The following is an 8512-nucleotide window of genomic DNA, read 5'->3' as shown; positions in this document are numbered from 1 at the left end:
GGGCAGCGGGGGTCCCCTCCATGGTCTTCTTCCCCCTTCTCCAGCTCCACGACCCCTTACTCACTGGCACTGGAGCCCTGGTGCTGAACACTTGGCCTGGCTGGTGCGTGTTTAAGCACCAGGGTGGGGGGCCAACCACAGAGATACTCCCTCTTCATGCAGGACCCACAGAGCCAGAGCGTCTCTGTGGAGGACCCACCCTTCAGGTGCCTCAGGGCTCTGCTTTTTTAAACTTTGATTTTTTTAGATCCCTGGATATCCAGGGGTCTAATTTTCTCCCTGCACTGCAAACTTGCAGCATGGGGAACATTTTTTCATTCCTGCACATGCCTCTTACCCCACCTCAAAGGGGTTTGAGATGGGACAAGAGGCACGTGTGCGCTTCTCTGGACGTGGCCAATTGGTCTTGTTACTTGCTAAAATTGGAAACACTGAACTATGATCAAAGGCTTAATCTAATTAGGAGATGATCAGTGAAGCTAGGTACAGATATTCAAAAAGACCAAGGAAGAATCAATCTAAGTTGCATGGTTTTCTGTAAGGAGCACAGTTTAGATTCGTAACAAACAGAACACACATTCGCCCTTTGGTAAAAGACACAAATCTTAGACCAGGTTCTTCCATTTTTAAACCAGTTTACGTGTGCTAAACCTCTGTTCTATTATGGACGTAGACTGATTTTGTGTGCCAAACTTCTGAATTGTTACAGGTACAGACTATTTTTTTTATCACTTATACTAGTAAAAGTGTAATGACTGCACCTGAATTTCTGGCTTTCAGCTGGTCTTCTCACCAGAGCAAGGCCTAGTAGCGACTTTAAATCACTGCCCTCATTCTTGGGCCTAGTGGTGGTTTTAGAGTTACCGACTTTGTATTTTTCATGTCAGTAAATGTGGTCCATTGACCTACCATAAATGGGAGCACTTGTGCAATGAGAATAGTTAGCTTAGCATATTTCTTTTATTTGCCTTCTCCACGTGGATTACTGTTCTTATGCTCAGTGCAAACCAAACTGCATATGCTCAGACTAAATTGTTGCTTTATTCTATGTTTTTTTTCCTAAATAGTTATTAAAACTAGGAGTTTCATTATCTTCATTTTTGTCCTCTAATCAACAAACTTTTTTATATATGGCTGTGCTTGTAAGTTCCATTAGAAATTCTTAGGTGAGAAAGTCATATTTTTCCAACATCTAGATCTGATTCTTGTGGGACCTATCTTTTAACATTGACTGGAAACCACATTCATTCCTGAAATATTTGCCAGCTTACAGCTGTAAACTTATTTTGTTACTATCAATGTTATTACATTGTTATTGCTATGGTACTCCACCATTTTAACACCTTCACATTGCCAAAATACTTCTATTGTCACCACAGATTTCTCATCTTTTTCAGCATTTTTTCCTAGCACTTAAATATATGCCTATTAGATGTAGTCCAAAAGTTTATGAAAGCTACATCTACTTCAATGCAAAACTGCTCCAAGTGGGGGCATCTACAAGAGACACTTTACCATGCAGTATAGCTAATTACAGCACAATAAGCACATGCTTCTACATATGCAGACACTTACTACACAGTAATTGGCTCCAATCACAAGTAAATTTCCTACCTGCAAATGCAAATAGCAAATTTACTTGTAATTAGTAACTGCGCAATAGCACATGTAGATGCCTGACCAGGACCAAATGTGCTCTTGGTCAGCTGGGCAGCAGGAGGCATGAGATTGCTCCCTGAAAGCTACCTATTGCTGAGGTAGACTCCACCACTAAACCCTGGGCGGGGACAATGTTCCCTTGCTGTGGCAGCAGGAAGCTCTCAGCCCCTGCTCCACCATCACAGGGCCGGGAGACTTTCATTTGGGAGATGCTTGTCTCCCAGTAACAGCTCCATGGTTACAGGGCTGGCTCTGAGAGCCCCTTATAAGGATCTCCCAGTGCTGGCTCTGGAACCATGTACCTGGAGCTGGAAAATAAGGATCTCCCAGCCTAGGCCCCATAACCATACAACTCAGGTTGGGAGAAAAGGATCTCCCTACCCATGATGGTGGAGCGGGGGCTGGGAGCTCCCTGCTGGTGGAGAAGAGGGACATTATCCCTGCCCAGGCTCTGGTGGGGAGCTCACTCCAGGAGCAGGCAGCTCCCAGGGGAAGGAGCAATGTCCCAGCCCCTGTCAGGAGACAGCTGTTTCCTGGCCCCTGGGCTAAAACCCAGGGGGAGCCTAGAGCTCCCACTGGCTGCTGCAGGAGCCAGCTGTAGAGCCTCAGGAAGCAGGAGCAGTGTGCTGCCAGCAGCAGCAAATCTGCATGTATAGACATGTGCCCAAGAGAGTTTATTCTCGAGTAGTTTATTTGAGAGTAAACTGTTCTTGGATTATTTGTACATATAGATGTGCCCAGTGTTCATCAGTTTAGAAATTTAGGCTTTTTTGGCCCTGATGCATTTGATGTATTTTAAATAATAAATGGGTTTTTTTCTGATTTTATAGAAAATAATTTATATCCAAACACTGGTATCTTTTGTGCCATAGGAGTGATTGATAGGCATCCCAGCTGGTTTTTGTAGATCATTCCTTCAACTTGGTTCTGCAACACAGTTTCAGAGAAACAAATATTGACAATGGAGATACTTGTATTTTCATGTATTCAACACTTATGAAGCATCCTTTACTAAAAGGTCCCAATATTCTACACATTCAAGTTTTAATCAGTTTCACAAGTATACAAGTCACCTTTTTGATAATAATTACACTTTTGCAACTATTGATGTTGTCTTTCCTGGATGGCATTCTCCATTTCTGTTTCCACGATTTCCAAGACATGCCTGAGGACCTATACACTGCAAGGGAGAGTTAGGAACCTCAGAGTAGCACTCATAAGAGCCAGCAATCTGAGAAAGGATCAACCTATCTACCAGGGAATTCTGAAGAATTGGCACATTCTCCTTAAATTACAATGAAGTATAAGTTTTGACATCTAACTCTGGGCTGTAGAGATGCATTTTTTCAGATCAGAATTCACAATCCTCTCAGATATCTAAATCATCTCTTTCAAAAGGGAGTCACCCTTTTGACATGTCTAAACATCACCCTACATTGTCATAGCAATGTATTATGTCACCAAACGACACCCAAGTGATGTAGCTCACACAAGTCTACATGTGATTGGCAGCTACTTCACCATAGCAGCATGTTCCCTGTTTTAGCATGCTGCTATGGCAAAGTAGCAGAAAAATCTAACCATGTACCATGTGCATAGCACAGTGCAGGCTGTTACTGTGCCATGCTTTAGCATTTCCAAAAGTAAGTACTAAAGCACAGCAATGTGTAGATGCACCCATTTCACATAATATCCAGGTGGTAAAAGCACTCATTTAGCTGGTAGGAAACCTAATCTGAAACAATCCACACCCCTTAATACACACATACACTTGCTCAACTCCTAGTAGAGTATAATATAGCTGGTTTCAGACTTCTCCCTGAAACTGTGCCACTTTGCAAAAAAAAAAAAAAAAAAAAAAAAAAAAAAAAAAAGATTTAAGATTCACTGGGCCAGACATTGAAGTATGTCTCTCTAGCCTACTAATTAGGGCACTCAGCTCAGAAGGAGACTTGGTCTGAAATGGTCCTTTCTGAAGGATTATTTATGCATTTTTTTCCAATGACAGTGACACGGCACAGGGTCCTGGGGTGGCCGTGATCTCCCCTAGCGCCCCCTACTGCACCAAGTTCGCGTTAAAGCACCCTCATTCTCGCCCGCTACGTCTTGATCTTTTATATGTATAAGGAGGCTGCCTTTTGTCTCCTTGGACACGGTGCTCTGTTGTATCCTGGCCCCTGTTTTGTATTGTGTGACTCGGTGCACCCCAGCCTTATGGGCTATACATGGCTTCAACCACCCCTGTACCAAGCCCCAAGCCTCGCAGATATCCCAGACATTGTTTGGTCTGTCTGGCTCTCTGCACCTTCTCTGGCGCTCGGGCTCTCCGCGGCCCTTGTCTCGCAACTGCGCCCCACAGGCGCTCATCAATCGCTGCCCCCTTGCCCTGGGGCTTCTTGTCACGCCACCCCCTTTGCTCTGAGGTTACCGTAGCCTTGGGGCTCAGGTGGCCATAGCCATGCCTGGCTCCAAATCTCCTTCTCAGGGTCTCAAACCCCCTGCAGGGCTCAGGCGGCCTCAACCCTACCTGGCCTCCGATTCTCCACTCCCCTTCTCGGGGCTGGGGTCAGTGCATCCCTAAATGCTGTACCCTCTCTGGCACCGGGGTCCCCACACTACCATGCAGCCCCTAGGAGGCCTCCTCCAACCCCTAATAGCCTCACCCAGTCCTCTGGTTGTAAACAGTAAACCAACAACACAAATTCAAAGCCCCTTGGCTGCAACACAAACTAAGCTATCCAGCTATAACCACATTCAAGCCTGTCACAGGGTCTGTCCCTCTCTCACCTGTAACAACTGCCCATGCACCCTGGCCTCATCCCTTTCCTCACTCCAGCAGAGTTCCCACCCCTAAGGGCTGCTGGCAAGGAACTGCCTCCCTGGCCTCAGCCTGGGTTTATATATAGGTCAGGCCCTGCCCCTTCCATTCAGCTGACTCACCAGTTCCCCCCGCAACCCACAGATGTACTTCTTTATTACTACTGTGGCTGCCCTGATAACTAGCAGCTGGGCTCCCCCTCACTGCTAGGGCTCTCTCCCTAGCTGTTTCTGCTCTAAGGAGCAGGGCACCTGCATGCTCTGTGACAGACAATATAATGAAAAAATCATAAAGCACTATAAGTGGTTTTGAATGAAAGTCATGTTTATTCTTGTAAGAATCTATACAGGATACTGCTAGCATGTGCTCACTCTTGTCAAAATCTATAGAGCATACTGCTAGCATGTTTACTGGATCAAGCTCCTAGATTTTGGGCAGAAGAGTATCCTAATCAGCTTTATGTTTCTTGAGCTGAGTGGCATCTTAGCCTTGCCAAGAAGATGGCAGTTTTGGGCATGCACAGGAGCTGAACTTTAGGAACCCAGGATTTTTCCGGTTAAGTTTCTGTGGCTCAGCTATCTACAAGGTTAGTTGGGGGTGTTGAAGATGGTGCTCTTGAACTTAGCTAAATGCTACATAAATTTCACTAAAATCCTTTTTGTTGGCTTGGACTTGAATCCCAAATTGTTCTTTAATGGCTGTCACAATTGTTTTCTAAATTATTATTTCACTTTGAGTAAGATTTCTGAATAAAACAAAATTCACATGGACTAACCGTCTATTCCCTCAGAATTTAGTGGACTTCTGCATGGAAGTAGGCGTCAGCTCTTAGAGAACCAAATCTGAAATCATGATTAGGCTCTAAGTTTCTGAGGTAATTATCTAGGATGATTTTGTCTGCTACTGCATGTATGAACTTCCATTTCTGTAGTATCTTTTTCCACCCCACCACCTGTAACTACAGTTTCAAGCTCTTACAATGTCTATGTATCACAGCTTTGTAAAACAAGATGATCAATGATGAAAACAACAACATATTGACTGCATGTTAATTGAGTCATTTCTAACAAAAGTCCAGCTGTAATGGGCCAAACATGATGTGCATGGATGATGTGCAGATGCTTATGCAGTTCTTATATGGTGAACTAGACTGTGAGACAAGGTAGTGTGCTTGCCCAAGAAAGTATTTCAAAGACAACATAAATGTCTGCTTTATAAAGTCAGTATGCTAGAGGTGATATCTTTAATCAGACTAACTAGACAGTTGCAATTTTTTTTTTCTTTATTTGCAAACTTTCGGGCACATGCACCGTTCCTCGGGCATAGGAGAATAAAAAGATGGTAAAATTTCTCCCAGGTAGATGAAAATGAAAACTCCATCCTTCAACTCTCCTGTGAAATATAAATTTTCATTTCTACCTGGGAGAAATGTTACAATCTTTGCATTTTCCTATGCCTGAGGAAGGGTGCATGTGCCTGAAAGTTTGCAAATAAAGAAAAAATATTGCAAAGGTCTAGTTGGTCTAATAAAAGATATCACCTCTAGCATACTGACTGCTTGTATTCTTAGATCAATATGGCTACCACCTTTATTCTTGCTTTATAAAGTGTAACCTTCCACCTAACTCTTTTTGAATTCTTAATTATAAGTAGGTAGCAATGAAGTGCAAAGTTGAAAGAAGGTAGAGGTTTTTCTGAATAATAATAGTACCCATTGGGGAAGTAAAGAACACAAGACGAAGCAGCAGACTGACTTATATGCTGAATGGTGCTGTAAATTTTGTGCGAAAAGTTGTTTGTCAGGCATAGTCCTGGACAGCCATTAGCACACCAGTGAGCTTGACTCATCTACTTCCACTCTTGCACTCCCATCTTTGATTATGAAGGATTTATGACAAAATGTCACTGTACACAATTATATTATTGTCACAGTCTTGCAGAGTTATTTTTATTTGAACCACGATTCCTGGCTCTCCGTTATTTTTTCTCCACATATTTTGTGACTCTATAAATTTATTAGTAGAACTTTCCTTTGGTTTAATATTAGAAAGAATCCAAATGAGTTGGGTTTCTTTTTTGTTGACAGGCAATTCATATAACAGCAGCATGCTATCATTTACCAGCTGTCTGCACATTTTACAGACACTTGCTTTGTTCTCTACTATGTTGGTCTACCTTGCTACCTCATCTGGAATTGGTGATGGTATTCCACAATACATGCAGGTGTCTGCTGATTGCCATTTTTGGAGGGAAGCCATCAGCCAATATTTAATTACTAATTCAAGCATATCATCATCACATTCATTATAGAATATAACAGTGTAATGTGGTTAAAGAACAAAATGTCATTTAATTGTTGCCAGAGATCTACAATGATGTGTACATGATAGTATTTTTGGCAGAAATATTTGCTCTCATAGTCCCTTTTTCCTCATGCTGTGTTCTGTCTCCAGTGAAAAATTGGCTATATACAAAGATTTTCTTCTGTTTTTCTTGAGGTAAATTGAAATTAGAAGAGAAAAGACTCAACCCTTCCCTAGTAATATCATAGATCAACATTTAAAAACATAGCTTTATCTGTGCATACTCCACTTTGCACGCAGTTTTTTAAAGTAACATTTTGGTATAGAAGTGTTACAATCTGAATGTGCAGACATGCCCATGTAAACGGAGGTCAAAAAAGAGTTGCTTAGAGGGTATTATGCAAAAAATGCATATCCTTGTGATATTCCTGTGCAAAAATTATTTTGCATAAAGTGGAAACCAGTTTGTGAACACCTTAACAATTAGGACATATTTGGATCGCAGTATCTACAGAAAGATGAGAGATGTCTCTTGTCAGTAAATAACAGAAACCTGGCTCCTGGACAACCACTGATATCAGACAAAATATCAATAAGATGAATCAAATGATTTTAAACTAATAAAGCCACATCCCCCAACTAAGGAACAGAAAATATGTTAGAATAGTTTATCTAGAAGGTTATTTTTTCTGGCCTGGGTTTTTTTTTAAATGCCATTTTGTGAGCATTTTACGCTTTACTACTGAAGCAAAGGTACAATACAATAGTGAAGTATCAACTATCCCTAAACTGGCATTTCAGAACTCATTTAAACACTTGGCAATTTTCTGACGAACATATCTACAAGATCAGTACAAGGTACTTTAACTTCTACAAGTCAGAGTTTTATAGTTCATATTTTTATTTTCTTTTATATGAAGATTCTTAGGCAAATTCCTGTTGGGGTCTTCAGCTTAAAAACAACAAGAATATAATAAAATTCAGGCTAGGTGCAGATTGATCTATAGTTATCATACGTGGTTACATTTTGGGGGACAAACAGTTGAAAGGATTTATCAGCTTTGGGTGACTAAAATGAGGTCTACAAACCTCCTCAATTTAATGAAATGTAGTTTTCTGGTATAATGGTCCAAGGAATAGCATAGAGAAATAACAGGCAGACTGAGGAAGCAGTAAAAGGGAGCCCCTTATAAAAAACATAGGATCATTGTTATTACATATCACATTGGTGATGTTCAAGGCATAATATCTGTATGTGGCTCTATGGCTTTTTAAATAAAATACATTATACAATAGCAGTGATGTCTAACTGATTGCTTTTCACTTTCGGATGATGGTGGTCTCAACAATTCTGCTTACCCCACCCCAGAGATTAGACAGACACATTTTATCTGCTCCTTCCTAATTGCTCAGATTTATTTCCCCTTTTCTTCCCTTATGCCCCTTTGCACTCTCTTTTCTCTAATTTTTCACCCAGTTCCTCTCTCTTGCCCCCTTGCCAACCTCTCAGTCTTTTTCTTCTTCTCTGGTCCTCTCACTTACCTTTCCCCTGATCCATCCATACCCTGTGTCTCTTGGAACACTGTTTCTCCATGCTGTAGCCCTATGACCTTGTTTTCCCTGATCATTGCTCCCTCTGGCTGGTACTATTCATGCTCAAGCAAATGGAGTATAGGGACAGTTAAAAAGAATCTGACTCTAGAACTCTTTTCTGTTATTGTACGTAACAGGG

This window comes from Gavialis gangeticus, unplaced genomic scaffold (genome assembly GCF_001723915.1).
Source record: "Gavialis gangeticus isolate Ggan-Ray unplaced genomic scaffold, GavGan_comp1, whole genome shotgun sequence".
Classification (NCBI taxonomy): Eukaryota; Metazoa; Chordata; order Crocodylia; family Gavialidae; genus Gavialis; species Gavialis gangeticus.
The sequence above is the reverse complement of the archived record's forward strand: the minus strand, read 5'-3'. Positions refer to the sequence as shown.